The 18,893-nt window shown below is 35.5% G+C and overlaps 1 pseudogene; it reads right to left on the bottom strand.

Moving 5' to 3' along the window:
* Positions 1 to 10,940: 10,940 nt before the first annotated feature.
* On the bottom strand, positions 10,941 to 17,055 carry LOC107507487 (annotated as a pseudogene).
* Positions 17,056 to 18,893: the final 1,838 nt, after the last annotated feature.

Consider the following 18,893-nt stretch of genomic DNA (forward strand, 5'->3'; position numbering starts at 1 on the left):
TTTTTCTTTTTTCACTGATATATGTAAAAGCACTTTGAATCAACATGACATTTTCCTTTTTGAGAATTAAAAGCCTTGCCATTATTTAGACAACATTTTTGTGAGGAGTAGAATGTGTAGAATTCAACACTTTATTGATAAGGGGTTTAGAATCAGAGCTAATGTTCAAAGGAAGTTTAGACATGATCACGTCCAATAGTCCCCTTCAGCTTCTCCAAAGGGTGAGCATTTGTTCTTTGCTTAAATATGAGGAAAGACAGGGAACTTGTACTTCATGAGATTGTTCATTCGGTCGTGATATGAAATGACTTTAATTATTCCAAAAAACTCTCTATTGAGACATTATCTACCTCTTAAAAATTTTCACTGTTTAATTTTAACTTTGACTTCCACACAAATAGGATTCACCCTCCATGCCTCTCTAGAGGATATGTGCTCTGGTGGAAAGAGAAATGAGCCACAACCCAGCACACCAGGGGTAAACCTCAGTTTTACCATGCTCAGTCTTGGGGCATTAGGTAAGTGGCAACTCTACACTTCAATTTTTTCATTTATAGACTAAGAATAATGATGCATGCCTACTCTCCCTCCCTAAATTATACAATGATTGTGGACATCAAATAAAATAGCATATGGAAGCTCTTTGTGAAATATTAAGTGTCATTAGGTTATTATTATTTGCATTAACAGTTCTTTAAATAGCATGTTTTTCTCTAATCTCCCCTCCTTTAGGACAAGCATTCCAAGTGTCATTAACTATTCACTGTATGATATGTATTTAGATTTCTTCATCATTCTAGACTTTCGTTGATTTGTCAGTTTTCCATTCATATGATTTCCAGAAGGATGACACTGCTAGGTGCTTACATTTATCTTATCATTTAATCCTCAAAATATCTCTTATTATCTGAGACAAAGAAACTGAGGCTTAAGTTAGAAGATATGCCAAAGCAAAGGTCATACAGCTAGTGTGTGGTGGAGCTGATCATCTAACTCGAGCCTGACATCAGAGCCTGAGCTCAGACCAATGTGATGACCTGCACAAGTCATAGACGTGGTGTTATTTATTCTTCCATTCTTTTCATTTGTTCATTGAGTACATTATATTAGATACTGGAGATACAAAGGTTAATAGGGCAGAGATTCTGCCCTTGAAGAACTCATGGTGTAATAGAGAGTTAGGTAAGGAAACAAATTATTGTCAAAACTTTGATGTGGTAAATATCATAATAGGAGTGAGAGCAATCTGAGCACTCTAGTTCCACTGATTCAGCTGAAGATTATTTTATTATATTTTATTTAAAATGTTCTCGTCGACAAGCACCTGGCTGGCAAAGTCATGGAGGTGTTCAGACAGAAGACAGAATATCCCTTACCAGGCACATTGCTGAGGGGACTGAAGAATCATGAAGAGGGTTAAACAAGGCGAGCTGTAATGTACTTTCAAGCTCTCCGAGCTTGAGCTAGAGTCAAACAAACCCTGAAGTCATATTTACCTAAACTAATATTCCACAACCCTACACCCCACAGTTCATTGTTTAGAAGCTAAGTGCAAAACTTGACATTTTCCCTTATGAAATTCCTTCCTGTCAGATGTGGTTTGATGTGCTTTCAGAAACCATTTTTATCACCCAGCAAAACTGCTCTCAAGTCCAACCTTGTGTCTTCTGTAAATGTTATCTGAATGCCCTCTCTGTCCTCATCCATCCAACAGAATTTATTAAGCGTTCACTCTGGGCCAGGTGGCATGCTGATGCAGGTAAGAGAGGGCCTCTCTGATCGGTTATTGGAATAACACAGTGTCGTGTTCAATATCACAATCAAAAGATGCACAGGGCTTTAAGGGAGCACTGGGAAGGCGGTGCCCATTGAAGGCTGGGGGTGGAGATGAAACAAAGAGGGAAGCCTGCTTGGTGTGGTCTTGAGATACATGTAGAAGTAGAGGAAGAAATGAAGCAGAGGAGCAGCCTGTGCATAGTGAGGAGTGTGGAGAGGATGAAAATGAAAAATATATGAATTCATTCAGTAGGGCTATTGTATGGGATGTAAGGGACAAATAGTGAGAATGATGCTAGATATGTCTTTCTAAAGCCATTGAATGGTGAGCACCTTGCAAATCACAATTGAGAACTCACTCCAGACTCACATCAATAAGCCCTTTTGTGAGTTAGGCTTGCTCTTTTAGCCAAACAACTACACTATTTACTCATCCTTGGTACAATTATGTGGGTCAAAAAGAAGAGGAAGGGATAATGAGGAGGAGAGGAAGAACAAGGAAAGGAAAAAGGGACTTCTGGCTACAAAGTGTAAAAATACAAAACTGCTGGGGAAACATTTCAGGCAGTAGAGAATATGCACCTTAAATCTAAAAAAAAAAAAAAAAAAAAAAAGGAGAATTATCTGGCAGGATGCCAAACTCTCAATCTGAAGCAACAGTTACTTTCTGCTTCTAAAAAGCCATACATTGTGTATGTTTATTTAAAATTCTGTAAAAAACTAAAACTAGATACACAATGGCAACAAATCTACCACATGATAAAATAAATTCTAATGCCATCATTGCTTAATTGACAAGATTAAAGAATAGTCAGTCCTGTGTTAAACACAGTTAATTTCTTGGTAAGGAATGATGTGCAAATCTTTAGAAAACATAATGAAGAAAGCTAGGGATAACTTTTAACATTGCCCATTTATACTTACTTCATTAAGTGCTATGTATCTCTGACAATAAATTATCACCAAGACATCTTGACTTATTTGTTTTCCAGGCATTGTGGCAATTAAATAGAATCAACATTAATTGGATAGTAGTTTAACCACTTCAGTAGATTCATAATGAACCTGATTTCTACTACTGTATAATGTATAGGTCTGCCCAAAAGTTTTATACAAATAAAACGTGGAAATTTAAAGAAAGCTTCAGGAATTCCTTATCTTCTTACCTATTTGATTCTTTGTAAGGGTACTTACCTTCTTCAGGAATTCCATGCAATTTTATCTTCTTTTTAAATATTGTGTACAATAATTAATTATTGTACAGGGTTTATATCATAAAGCTCTATATATGCAATCTTTTAAATCTTGTATGTCTTATCTCTTCCTTTAGATTTTGAGCTGTGAGGGTGGAGACACACCCTGGACCTATGTTAGACTTCTTTTCTCTGAACGTCAGCCGGAGAAGAAAATGTACAAAATATATATACATTAAAATGGAAGTTCTCTTTCTGTAATCAGCTCAAAAAATGATAGCACTGGATGTGAACCATATTCTTTCCCCTGGAGCCTTTCTCTGAAACATGGAGGAATATGTTGTCTGTACCTTTGCCTTCTGACAGACCCATTGTTATCCTGTCTTCTTTCCAGGCAAAGGGGTCATCACTCCTGAACCAAAAGTTTAGGTTCATTCTAGTCAGTCCTTTGTTATGTAAAGCAGGCACACAGTGACTCTGCTTTGCCCCCATTCCTTTAAAATGACCTCTTAAATTTAAAAAAAATCTTTCTCCTATGTCCTGGTTTTATGTATTTCTTTTTGAGCCACTATCCTCCACATCTTGCCATCTTCTTAAGCACATTCTACTGTTAAGATTTCCTTTGTTGTTTTGGCTTTTTTAGCGTGCATGAGTGCTTCACGCTGATCTATATACTTACATCGAGATCTATAAGAAAAAATTGAGACATATGGTGGTAGCAAACACCACTAGCTTGATGCATTCTACACAGTTTTGGAAGGTTTAACTTCCCATTACCCTAATTTCAGCTTTGTATCTGATCACTTTACCTTCTATTTTTATATTATCAATACAAATTTCCCTCGATTTCTCCTCTGGGCTAATTTTTTATTTTCTTGCCTTTTATCTAAATTCCCTGACATGCATTTACTCCACTGTAGATATCCATCCAAGTTATATCTGAATTATCATGTCCTTTTTTTGTGTCCCCATTGCATACTGCACAGACATCTAGCACTTATTATGCTTTCCTATGCAGAGTAAACATCTTTCTCACTTGTTTTTCTATCCTAATAGCCTTCTAATGGCACAGCGGCTGGCGCGTAATAAAAATCTAATGCATACTTACTAAATAAATGGATAAATGTTCTCATCCTCAACTGGGCTAGACCTGCATATATATATTTAAATTTATTTTGAATCAGTTCAAGCAAGTACCTACTACTTTCCTACACCATGCACTGTATATTAGACCTCAGTGAATGCCATCTGGCCCAACTTTATAATGCAGTATCCTCCGTTATGCAGATGACAATCACGTTACCCTCCATTCGCATGAATTTAACTTCCGCAAACTATAAAATATGAATCTTCACATGTAGTAAGCCATTTTTTTCATGAAAGACAGATTTTAGATGTTTCAACTGTAATGGATAGTAAAATGGATGGCCAGATGTTTTATTTAGAATTAATGAAAACAAGTATGTACTGTGTATAGCATATGGAGGAAGGAGAGAGTAATAGGATAGGATCTGGAATTCAACTTCTGGGTTCAAATCCTTACTTCTCTTTTATTAGTTATGTGACTGTTAGAGACTGGATTTGTTCCCCTCAAATCCTTTAAGGAGGTAATCAAAGTAAAATGAGGTAATGAGGGTGGACCCTAATCTAATAGGTAGGACAGGTGTCCTTACAAAAAGACAAGAGGAAGAGATACTAGAGCATGCTCATGCTCTCGCTCTCTCTCTTTCTCTCTCTCTCTTTGCAGGGAAAAGACTATGTGAGGACACAGCAAGAAGGCAGCTGTCTGCTAGCCAGGAAGAGAGGCTGCACCAGAAACCGATGTGGCTGTCCCTTTAATCCTTCTAGCCTCTAGAATTGTGAGAAAATAAATTTCTGTTGTTTAAGCTACCCAATCTTTTCTTATGACTGAGTAATATTCCTTTGCATATATGTGCCACGTCTTCTTTATCCAATCATCTATCGTAGGACACTTTGGTTGTCTCCATGTCTTGGCCACCATGAATAAAGCTGCTATGAACATCTGAGTAGACATATCTTTACAGATAATGGTTACCAGAGGACAGGGAGAAGGGAGAGGTAGATAAGCGGAAAGGGGGTCAAATACATGGTGATGGTAGGAAATTTAAATTTGGGTGGTGAACACACAATGCAATATATATATGATGTATTATTGAATCAAGCACTTGAAAGCTATGTAATTGTATGAACCAATGTCACTCAATTAATTTTTTTTTTTTAAAAGCTACCAATTCTGTGATACCTAATAATGGCAGCCCGAGCAGACTAATGCAGCAACCTTTAGCAGATTATTTAAATTTTTTGATCCTTAGAGTTTTTTTTCTTTTAATCACAAAATGGGTATAATGATACTATAGCACATGTCATAGAACTGCAGTGAAGAAACAAGCAGATGATATATCTTGCACTAACCCAGTGTCTGGCACATTGTAAGTACTCAGAAACCATTAACTATTATTATTACTTCACTTTAAAATCAACCACTATAACTTATATCTTGTGACAGGGTCATTGACTCTGATTTGGAATGACTAGGCCAAGAAAATTTCAACCAATAAGCACCCTGTTCACTCTCTGTACACACACACACAGGTTGGTTGTTCTTGCTTACTATGGAGGCTTCAAATATGCTATAGTCATAATTGATGAAGCACTTGGTAGTCACATTAATAAATTAAAAAGACAATTTACCCATGGCTCAGAAGTAATTATTATTAATTAGTCATAAATTAATAGAGTTACAAACATACAAAAAGAGTGGGAAAAAGTGAGAAAGGCAAAAAGTGTGAATCGGGTTTTATAGAGTATGCGAATCTGGCCTCATGCATAATTTTTACCAGGATCTCCTTCATACAGAGCTACCTCTGTCTCCATATCACTAACTCTACTCTCATTTCTATACTCAACTTATTAATTTGGAGCTGGACTTTCTTTGATGGATAGCCACATACATTAAATAGCCTCATTCACCTTAATTTCTTTCTCTTTATGCTAGTCACCTTGCTGTATGATGTCCTCAAAGTTTATCCGGAATATCTTTGTGTACTTTTGCAGAAGAGCCATTCTCCAATGAAAGCTTTTATTTCTGTCTAACTAGGAGAATGCTTGCCCCGGCCCCAACCCTGACTCCTCCTCTTAGCTAATTCCTGCTCTTAGTAGTTCATTGCATTGCCTTGCGTTCAGGCCCATGTTTGCTCAGAACGATTTCTGCAGTTTGAGTAGGTGTTGGTATTGACAGCATTCTCCACTTCTTACTATTCTCCCTTTCTCCTGTTCAGGACTTCAGGGCTGTTCCATGGTACTGGTCACTTCTACTTTCCTTCCAGGGTAACTCAATACCACTGAGTGTTCTGCACTCAGAAGCTTCCCTGAAAGCAGTTCTGAGGCTGTTCAACTTACTCTGAGTTTACTTTATGAACTGTGAAGTATGTGGTTAAAGCACATGACTTTTCCTTTTCAGAATTGTATCAACGACACTCTAAGCATTTCTTTTTCTTAAAATAGCTCTGTAAAAAACACTTTCATTTCCTCACAGTTGTTTATTAAAGTCAGTTTTGCTGCCACATCAACATTCACCTTTATTTGCCTATTTTTGAAACTTTTATGATTCTAATGATATCTACATCATTGCCATCCATTTAATGAGTCATCTTTACTCTTTCCACTTTAACTTCTTTACTTTTTCTCTAAATGACTCCATTAAATATAACTAAATGGAGGTATCTGCTTCACTTTTTACGACTGTATACCTTTTTAATTTGCCTCATAGGTCTCTTGTATTTGAAAGTGGAATAATGCTCATTTACCCTTAATTACCTCTCATATTTTAAATGTTGTTAATTTCTAAGAGGATATTCCACATTCTTAGTATTTGCATTAAGTATCATATTATTGTGGACAATTCTAAATATTTGGGGTTATGGTTCAATATTTTATTACTTCTCAATCCATTTCACATTTCTATAAATATACTTAAATTCTCCATTTGACATTACACATCTTAATAAATTTGGGGATGGTGCCACATTATTGATCAAATTTTCCTTTTTGTATCTCTTTTGGGAAACATAAACTTTCACAAATTTAATCTTGCTACCTTACTCTTGCTACCTTACTATCCTCAACTCTGTAATTTTCTGAACAAGATCATATATTTTTTAACCATATCCATCATGAAGAGTTAAAAAAAAAAAAACCCACATTGTTGTGCCTCATCTTTTGAGTAACTTGTTTTTAGAAACTCTATTTCTCCTCATTCTTATGTTTTAAAGGAAAAAAATTTCAATCTACTCATCAAGACAAGGACATATTGAAGAAATTTTCTATAATGAACTTCTCATTAAATTGGAGAATAATTGCAATGAATTCACTCAATCTCACAGTGAGACTGGGAATTAGGGAGAGTGTGACATCCTCTGAACCCTGGTAGTCAGGGGCTGTGTCTGCACTAAAATCCAGGGCTTTGGCGTGACCCTCTCACCACTTTGGACTGTTGCCGTTCAAATCACGTGCTGCCTCTGCTGCTTTACTCTTCTCCACATGAGAAACACCGAAGAGCAGACTCTCCTCGCCGTGGTGGAACCATGTTTTTCTCTAGCTTCTCTGATGGGCTTGAGTGTTTAAATGTGGGAGATATGAGACCTGAGGGCAATGGGAGGCTCCACTGTGTTTTCCTGACATATTAATAAGGTCGTGTTGATCAGAACTTATAGATCTCAACCACTATAGGTTATAGTGGTTGGTGGACATGTGTTATTAGCCACAATTCTCAACTGGAAGAACATATGGTGTTATTTAAGCACTAAACCCTAAAAGAGCCTTCTTTATGTTTGGCGGTGTGTGCGTGTGTGTGATTTGCATTTATTTTTAATTATTAAAATTATTGTAGACTTACAGAAGAGTTGCTGAGGTAATTTAAAGATTTTGCAGATTATTTCTTGTTTTTCATGACTTTGACAGTCTTTGGGAGTCACTCAGCATTTCTTAATATTAACATATCAACATAACTGTGATACATTTATTAAAACTAAGAAACTAACATTGATATAATACTATTAACTAAACTACAGACTTAATTCCACTAATCTCCATCTCCTGTTCCAGTTTCCAGCCCAGAATCTCACACTGCATCAGTTATTATGTCTTCTTAGTTGCCTTTGATATGTGATGGTTCCTCTGTCTTTACTTGTCTCTCATGACTGACACTTTTGAAGAGTGTGAAGAGTTCAGGAGTTTTGTAGAACATCCTTCATTTTGGCATTGTCTAATATTTGCTCATGTCTTAGTACTAGTGATGTTAACCATGATCACTTGGTTACTGTGATGGTGTCTGCCAGATTCTTCACAGTGAAGTTACATTTTTAAATAGTTAATAAACATTTGTAAGAAGATAGTTCAAGGCTATGTAAATATCCTTTTTCATCATAAACTTGCTTTCACTAACTTTAGCATTCTTTGATTGATCATCCTGTAGCAATTATTTCTGTAGTGTTGTAATAGTATTTTATATTTTCCTCATGTCTTCTGCACTTATTAACTGAAATTTATTTATTCAATCATTTATTTATATTACTATGTAATAATGGATATTTATTTTATATTTTTGATTATAATCCAATTCTATCATTTTTTGGCCTTTGGAGGCTATTTCAGTTGACTCCTATATCCTTTTGACATACTATTATCTTTTGAAAAATAAACTATTTTAATTCAGAATAATTTTAGATTTACAGAAAAGTTGAAGAGCTATACATAATACCTTTTACCCTATTTCTCCCATTGTTAGCACCTTATACTATCGTAGTATGTTTGTCAAAACTAAAAAGAACCAAGACTATTAGTCAGCTCCAGCCTTTCTTTGAATTTCATCAAATTTTCCATTAATGTTCTCTTTCTGTTTCAAGAGTCAGTCTAGTGTACCACATGGCATTAGTTGTAGTGTCTCCGAGTCTCCTCCAATCTGTGACAGTTTCTTAGTCTTCCTTTGTTTTTCATGACCTTGACAGTCTCTGGGAGTGCTAGTCAGGTATCCTGCAGAATATATCCTAGGTTTGTCTGATGTTTTGCTAATGATTAGAATTGACTTATGAATTTTGGAAAGAATACTGTGGAGGTGAAGCACCCTTCTCATCGCATCCCATCAAAATGTACGTGATTTCCACATGAGTTCACTATAATGATGTTAACCGTCACTACTTAGATATGGTGGTATTTGTCAGATTCTCTTACTCGAGTCTATGAAAGCAAGTCTCTAAGTATAGCTCACCCTCAGGGAAGGAGGTCCAGGAATCAAAATTATCATCTTGGAGTGGGGAGTAACTATATACATTATTTAGAATGTTTCTATAAGAAATGTTTGTCTCTTCTCTTCCATTAGCCATTGCACTAAAAATACATCCACTTTCTTTTCTCCGAGAGTCCCTTAGGCCACATCTCCAGATTTTTGTGTTCTTATTTATGTTATTTTCTTTCTGTTGATTGTTCTTATTCAACATGTGTTGGTAATTAGTGGCTCATCTCTCGCACTGATTTCAGGCCTTAATGGAATGCCTAGGCTATTTTACACTTGCAGGCTCTCTTCACCTTCACTGGGGCTGCTCTCTGAGTTCTCTTTACTGCTGCAATTTCTGTAGATATTTCCCTTGCATCTTTGCTCCTAATCTGCAGATTTCAGTTGCAAACAGACTAGTCAGAAGTAACCAAGCTCATCTAGCCTTGTTCCACTTTTCCACCCATTTTGCCATTTAGAAATCAATGTATTTATTTACTTCTCCTTTCTCTTTTCTTGGTGCCCCAAGGGATCTTCTTGAATTTATGTGGGTAGATATTATCTGCTTAATTGTTAGATGTCCTCTTTCATCATGGTAAACTGGCCCTTGAGCAGCTCTGCCTGTTTTCTTCTTATGGCTCCTTTTTTACACACAGTGTATACACAATTTACCTTGTGTGACAGATTTTTTCTTATGCTCTATTGTAAAACATGTGAACAGCAATTACAATAATCCTCCTAAGAAACAATGCACTTGCTCACCGAAGTGCTAAGCACTGTGATAGCTACTCTTTTTTAGATAGTAAGATTTATTTAAAATTTTCAATCTGACCAAAAAAAAAAAAACCCCTCCAAAACAAACAAACAAAAAAAACTATGTTCATAGATAATGTCAACATTTTCACAGTACTTACATTAGAAAACATTGTTTCTCTTTAACCTTATGACAATACTGTATATGCCACAGTAGATTTACAAAAACAGTCATACTGACACCATGATTTTGTTTCCATACACAAGAAAACAATAGACATCTTCTCAACAGTTATGTTTCCTCATAACTGTTGCCTGTTTCCAGTCCAGCAGAGCAGATTTCCACACATGCTTTGAGAAACTTCAGCTTTTAAAACCTAACAACGGCTATTTTAGAGTCATATCTTTTGCAGATTCAAACTTATATAATGAGAAATCTACCATTAAAAAATAACTAATGGTTTGTTAATAGGTATGGTGATGTTTACTCACCAAAAGATGTATTAAAAAATTGCACAGAAGTGAAAATAAATAAAGCCATTTTAAAGCAGCCTTGTTTACACTATAGTTTAAGACACTTAAACACACATAAAACTGTTGTTACAGTTTTAAAAAATAATTATCTCCAAATTGCAACTGTTCAACTTTCACACTCTAGCACAGTGTCATTTCATACAAGTACACACTCCCACTGTGATGGGCAGTAGTGATGACATATCACTGTGTTCTCACATAACTAGATCTGAATATGCCACACACTCACCTTAAGTCACATTACCTATTACATTACAGTGATTCTTTGAAATGAAAAATAATAAACATTTAAGGACACAGTGTATCTAAATGACACAGCATTTGAAATCTTTCGAAAGTCTGAAAACAGTCCTTCAATGCAAGCCTGAGTCTTCAAACACACACAGTCTTTTTTCTTTTATGCTTAGTTTGACATCACAGGAGAGAACACCCATCACTAAATCCTGATATACATTCTTAGCCATTTTCCTCTCTCCTATTGATGTCACTGCTCATGAGGCAGAGCATGACCCAGAATTGTTCAAGTTCTCCTACAAGGGTTTCTCCAGTCACAGTGGTCATTCAGTTTCTGGCTCCTTTTGTTTGGCCTCAGGGAGCGTGAGGATCAGGGCCTGCAGAATGTCTGACAGGAAAATAATACCCACAATATATCTGCTTTATTTGCCACTACCAGATGATGGACTTCAGCTCTCACTATTCTATCCACATGGTCTGCAGAATTTTCAGCTAACTAACTGTGTTTCACAATACCCTCGAAATACTGTGAATGGTGCTGAAGCGCCTGGGTCACTGTGATATCTAGATTACTGTATGTTTTTTCAGCAGCAAGGTTAATTGCATTAAATTTAGAATAAATATCTACAACAGGCAAGGCAGACACCCGTCTTTCCACAGACTATCAGGGCCTTAATGATGGGCGCCGTCAGGTATAGGAAGGTGATGTTGGGGTAGGTCCCGATTCTCAGTGCATCCAGGTTCTGCTGCGTGGAGACAGACTTTGGCATATCAGACATAAAAAGCTGGAGGAACTCGAGCATTTTTTTGTGAGTGAGTACATAAAGTGCATTCCCACCGATAGGGTAAATAACTGGCAATCTGTGGGTTTTATTTTTAATCAACGAATATATAGCATTGAAGGGGCTTACATCTGAAGATATATTCTCCAAATGATTAAGCATTTCCTGTAAATAATGCTCTCTCTATGTTTCAAATCTTATGTTCCTCTAATGCATAAATCTGTATCATGAGAGATTTATAGTATCTATGTAATATATTCGTGAAATCTGTAATCGTTAGCATTCCTACAAGACTTTTTTTTACTCTCCCAGAGAGGCGCTGTTCAAACACCATTGGCTATTGAGGCAAAGAAAGCCTTTTTAACTTGTGTAATCGAAGACAACAAGCTCCTACCTAGTTGGGATGATGTCGTAACACTTGTATGACCTCATGAGTTGCATGTAAACTTCACGAATTGCCTGTCACTTTCCATGTCTTCTGTTTCTTCTTCCAACTTGAATTTCTCCCGCTTGCTGGCTTCCCCAAGTCCCAGGGTTGCGTCGGGGTCAGAATGCGCTCAGCAGCGCTTGACCCGCAGCGCGGTCGGGGCCTGTGCTATCTACTTTATATTTATAGGTTTGCTGAATTCTTACAAGATATTATTATCATATATTCATTTTATGGATGGGAATGTAGAAAATAGGAAGGTTAACTAACTTTCCAGTTCGCACAATTAATTTTAAAATTCCAAAGCCAATTTTTTCTTACTATGTAATTCTGAGTCCTTAAATCATCATTCAGATAATCTTGAGCTAACTCTATAGCACATCTTTAGGTCTCTGGATATTGTGGCCATGTTTAAGTGAAAGCACCCAGTTCGTGGGTAAGCTCATTCTCCTCTTGCTATAAAATTTGAAGTTTTTATCAAAATAATGACCTCGAACAATAATAAATGATAGATTGCCTTATGTAACCCTCTTAACAATCCTTTGTAGTAGGTATCGTCCTCATTATACATATAAAAATTGAATTTTAAAGAATTTTAGTAATCTGTTCAATCTAATTACACAAACAAATTAGCAGTCAAACTGGAATTTGAACTTGGATTGTCAAACTTGGTGTCCATAGGCTTAAGAAACTCTCTATACATTGCATGTTTCCAGGGGCTAACTCTAGCTGTGCTCCTGTCGCTTCCCCTTAGTCACTTGTTCATACATTATCTGTTTCCTTATCCTTTCATTCGTAGCCTTAACTAAGAATCATCATGTGGGAAATAAAATTTTGAGTGGATCTCCAAGGTTAAATGAAGCGTTTCATTTAGAAAGCATCATTTAACATATTCTCAGACTATGATATCATATTTGTCTCCAGACCATTGAGGACAGTTAGTCATAATGGAACATTAAGAGTTTAAACAGGTATTAGTCACAAAAGAAAAGAGATCTTACCATCCTGCTTTGATTCATAGATTCCGGTAATAGAAGGGTGGTCACACTAAGTACTATGTACTCATCGCTAGGTGACATATTCTTAAAAGTTTCCAGGTACAGCATTAGTAATTTACAGTATGCTCTTTCTCATCAAGCATTTTGAAATTGTATTACTACAAATTTTAAGAGAGTGTTTAGATACTTCCATGCTGCAGAAGGTGAATGAGATGAATATGTTTTCCAATAGTTTGCTTTTGAATTGCTACATTTAAGCCATCTAATAGAAAAACAGGATAATGGCAGAATGACTGAAAAATAAAGTGCAGGAAATAACATTACTCTCCAAAAACCTTCTGAACGATCATTCCTGCCTCCCCAAAATGAAGCCCTCAGACTTCGCACCCTCAGCTCTTAGCTCTTCCACTGTCATGAAATATACAGGTACTTTATCTCAAGCTCTACTATTTGAGCCCATTGATTCTAGGCTATTGCCACTCAAATTTTGTTCCACTACGTAAAAATGTCCACTTTAGAAGATAGGCAATAAGCATTTTACCTCTCAGACTGTCCTTTGCAGTGATTCCATTACTATTGACTTTATTACCATCAATGGCAGTCAAGTATCTCCTAGCAACCAATCGTGCAAAAGATTTTAGGCTGTTATTTTTTGATTAGTGATTACACACATGGTATGAAATCCAGAATCCAAAACATTACACAGTCCAGAAGAATTCTTCTTCCCACCTCAGTCCCTTATGCCCATTTCTCTAGAAGCAGCCAGCGTTGCCAGATTCTTGTGTGTGCTTCCAGAGCTACTCTGCTCTTTTCCACAGTGGTAGCGTCTTAAACACAATGGCGTGAAGTACTTTTTAAAACAGTAAAACTTCGTGGAGGCATAATTTACACGCAAAATAATTCATCCATTTTTAGATGAACCTCTGATGATTACTAGTAAGTTTACAGAGTCATACAACCACTGCCACAGTCCAATTTTGAGAACATTTACATTGCTCCCAAAAGATTTCTGATGACCAGCTCTGGGACTTTCTGTCTCTGTAGATTGGCCTTCTCTGGACATTTTATATAAATGCAGTCATATAATATGTGATCTTTTGTGATAGGTTTCTTTCAATTAGCCTAAAGTTTTTAAGATTCATACGTATTATAGCATATAACAGCATTTAGAGTCATATCATTCTTTTTATTGCCGAGTAGCATTTTATTGTATAAATATACTATATATGGTTTATCCATTAATCAGTTGATGTCCATTTGGTTTGTTTCCACCTTTGAGCTATTATGAACAATGTTACTATGAGTGTTCACACACAAGTCTCTGTGTAGACATATCTATTTATTTCTTTTAGGTAGATATAAAGGAGGAGAATTCCTGGCTTGCATGGCAAATTTATATTTAACATTTTATGCAGCTGCCAAGCTGTTTACAAAATGACTTTTCATTCCTAATATCAAGGAAAGTGTTAATTCAATTGGGCTGGATTGCTCAAAACCTGCACATTTCCAAGAAAGATCTATCATTAGGACAGACTCATGGTTGGCTCTTGGGAGGTGATCTCTGAGTTCTTGGAATATTCTGCTTGATAAGGGTGTTTTTGTCTGCCTGATACATTTGATCAGATAGCTTATGCTAACAGTGTGATTCAAAGCAAACATCCATTTTTGCTGTGGGAGGGGGCTGTAGTCTAGGTAGCTGAGGTCAGAGGCACAGATGTGGCATGTCAACATAACTGATGCCCTGTAAAATCCCTGGATACCTAAGCTCAGGTGAGCTTCCTTGGCTGATACCACTTTGCATGTGTTGCCACACATCATTACTGAATGATGTGTGTCCATGTGATCCCACTGGGAGAGGACATCTGGAAGCATGTACCTGGCTTCTCCTGGACTTCATCCATTTGCCTTTTCCTTTTGCATTCTTTCCTATAATAAGCAGTGATCATTACTATAACAGCCTTTCTTAGTCCTGAGAGTCCTAGTGAATCATCAAGTCTGAGGGTAGACTTGGGGACCCACGACACACAAAACTTTTCCATTTTTTTTATTTTGTTGTTCACCTTACTGTTATTTTATAAGATGTTTGTAAGTAATTAAGATGATTAGCTCCAGTCTGTGATATAAATTATAAGTATTTTTCTAATTTATTTTTTGTCTTTTGACTATATTTATGGTGTTTTAATCAATGCAAAAACTTTTCTTTTCTTGAATCTAATTTATCATTTTTATGGTTTCTGTGTTTTGTGTCATAATTAGAAAGTCCTTTCCCAGTCTAACTTATTGAAATTTTTTATATATTTCCTTCAAACTTTTTTAAAAAATTAAATCTTTGTCAAGAATCTATTTTGATAATAAGGTATAAGGTAGGAATCTAAGTTAATTGTTTTCAGTATAACTAGCCATTATTTCAACATCACTTATTGACTAGTTAATCTTTTCTCCACCAATTTGAAATGTTTCCCCTGTCATATATTAATTTTTAAAATGTATTATAGCCTATATTTTGGATTTTTTTTTGGTTCCACTGATCTGTTTGACTATTTATGCCAACTTCTTTTAATATTACACTTTATAATGTTTCAGCATTTTGCAGGGCTAGTTCTCCCTCTCCTTGGCTTCTTACTTTTCTGTTTCAGAAATTTCCTGGTTATTCTTGCTTTTTAAGTTTTTAAAAAATTTTAACTTTTGCTTTCATAGTTCCAAAACACATCCTATTGGCATTATGAGTTAAGTTGTTAAATCATATAAGTATGATTTAATTTATAGATTCATCTACTAAGATATTGGATCTTCTTACTTGAATAAATAATATGTTTTCCACTTGTGCAAATCTTTTTGTCTTTCAGAAGTGTTTTACATTTTATTTCATATAAAATTTGACATTTTTAACTAAGTTCATTTCCGTTTCCTTTTGTTATCTTGCCTTATCTTTCCATAATGCAGATAAAGACTGCATTATGTCCTTTACTTATAGAAGCAATTGCTTTATTTAGATTTTCTTTTTCTTGACCATATGCTTGGTTACCCACATAATCTAAGGCAATGTTATTCTAATAAATTGTAATTTTTATTTTTTCATTCATTTTCTTTCCTCACAGGATATTTAATAGATTCTATTCTACCTCTGAATGAGATGGTTTACCCTGGAACAGTTATTTTCAGAAGTATTATTGAGGGGTGTGTGGAGAAAGGACCTGCCACATAATGCTTGGTGTGTTATTGGCTTTTTTTTAGCCTTTTCTTTCTCCACAACAACTAAGACATTTTCTTAGGGCTATTAACAATGCAGAATATTTCCTATTTACCTGGCCTCAGTGACAGTTTCTTACAAATATGATTTGTTTGCGTGATTCTACATGTCTTACTTCTCACTCATGCCTAGGTCCTTCTTAAGAAGTAGGTCCAATGACTCCTGCTGCCAATGCACACAAACATTCTTGTTGTACTGTTTTCTTGGATTACTGTGGGAATTGAGCTTTGCCATGTTTTTGAGACCTACAATGTGGTCATTCTCTCTCGGCAGCTTCCCACAATCACGAATTTGACCTCTCTCATATAGTATGATCTAGAATTGATGACATCTCCAACTTTTAATGAAGATGGAGTTTCCACTTTTATTTGTTACTTTGATTTCCAAAAGAAAAAGTAAAAATTGCCACCTCAATTTCACAATTAAAAAATGGAAAGTCTACCTTCCCTATTCATGCACTGTTTTAATACTTTAATAATATTTAAATAACTTAAAAGTAGAACCAACACTGTTTTCTGAGTTCCCTTTAATGATCCAGATCTCCTCAGGTGGCTTGGATACTTATTTTTCTGGCAGGGACCCCCCTTTTCCCTAAATATTTATAACTCTGAAAGCATAAAGCTTTTCTTTCTTCTTCTTCTTTGGATTATTCATCAAAACTCTCTTTACCAATGAAAAGAACAAGAATAAGTTAGCTTATTCTATTTCCACTAGTTTCTTTTCTTGACCACAATGTTGCCCTCTCTAACCTTTGACTATCAATAAACAATCTATGTGCATCTCTCAAAACCTACAGCACACTTACCTTTCATCTGACATATTGGAAAACTGATGGGATTTGATTCCTTAGGGCGATTCTCCTCAAAGTGGCATTAGGATTTCAACATATGCATTTGGTAGGGAGATGCAAAAACTCAGGCTATAGAATCTCAAAAATATTATTGAGTTTTATTGTAAATTTTTGTGAAAGATGCACAAGAGGATATTTACTTTATACCCTTTAAACAATCACTGGACAATCTCTAACTTGTATTTGTTTTCTCCCAAGAGTCTTTTTGGAGTCTACATTTAAAGAGTTTTATTCTCTTGTCCTTTTATTGCTCAGAACTCAAGCTTGTTGCCTCTCTATCTTTCCTTCCCCTTTATTTCGATTTCCCCTTTTCAGGAACAGCAACGTTTTCTCAATTTGACTTATGCGTAGGATATTAGCAATCCTTGTTCGCCACAGTTCCCCATGCTTGAGCTTTATCCTCTAATGAGTTTCTAATACAAACAATGGCTGACTACCTAAGAAATACTTTGGTGAATAATTTCTTTTATCCCTTTATTGCTACATTAGTGTAAGGAAGTTCTTGGGAAGCACATGAGAGGCAAATGGGTGAATGAAAAAGCTGAGACAATGTCAAATGTAATTACAGCCTTTTCCAGATGTGTCCATGCTCATTATAACACACCAAAAAACATACACCTTCTTTCATTTAGCCCTGCCAGACTTCCATGTATTTGGATACAATGACACATGATAATTGAGTGTGTTTATGTGGTAAAACCTTAATTAGAAAGAGCAAGAGGCTTTAAAAATGAACAGATCTGAGCTCAAATCTCAACTCCACCACAAAAAATCAATTATATGCCAACAAATTGGATAATCTGGAAGAAACTGATAAATTTCTAGAAACATGCAATTTTCCAAGACCGAATCAAGAAGAAATAGAAAAATATAACAGATAGATTATTACTAATAAAATTGAATAATTAATCAAAAACTCCCAACAAACAAAGGACTTGGACCAAATTGTTTTACAGGTGAATTTACCAAACATTCAACATATCCTACTTAAACTAATCCAAAAATTTCAAGTGGATTGAAGACTCCCAATCACATTTTACAAGGCCACCATTACCCTGATTCCAAAGCCAGACAAAGACATTACGAAAAAAGGAAACTTATAAGCCAATATCTTTGATGAACATAGATGCAAAAGCCCCAATAAATCTTAGCAAACCAAATTCAGTGATACATGAAAAAGATCATACATCATGATCAAGTGGAATTTATTTCTAGGATGCAAGGTTGGTTCAATATCCACAAATCAATATATATCACATAAATACAATGAAGGATAAAAATCATATGATCATATCAATAGATTTGGAAAAAACATTTGACAAAATCCAGCTTCTGTTTATGATTAAAACTCTAAACAATATGGGACTAGAGAGAATATAGCTCAACATAAAAATGTCAGAATGACAAACCCACAGCTAACATTATACTCAATTATGAAAAGTTAAAAGCATTTTTCTCAAGGTCAAGAACAAGAACTATATTGTATTGAAACTCTTAGATACAGAAATTGGACAAGAAAAAAAGATAAAAAGCATCTAAATTGGAAAGGGAGAAGTAAAACTGTCATTATATATAGATGATATAATACTATATATAAAGAACCTAAAGCTTCTGCCAAAAAACTATTAGAATTGATAAATGAATTCAGTAAAGTAGAAGAATACAAAATTAATATTCAGAAATCAGTTGCATTGTTATACACCAATAATGAATTATCAGAAAGAGAAATTAAGAAAACATTCCCATCTACAATTGCACCCCCCAAAAAAGCCCTAGAAATAAATTTAGCCAAAGAGGTAAAAGACTT

The sequence above is a fragment of the Rousettus aegyptiacus genome, unplaced genomic scaffold, assembly GCF_014176215.1.
Source record: "Rousettus aegyptiacus isolate mRouAeg1 unplaced genomic scaffold, mRouAeg1.p scaffold_m13_p_3, whole genome shotgun sequence".
Lineage (NCBI taxonomy): Eukaryota > Metazoa > Chordata > Mammalia > Chiroptera > Pteropodidae > Rousettus > Rousettus aegyptiacus.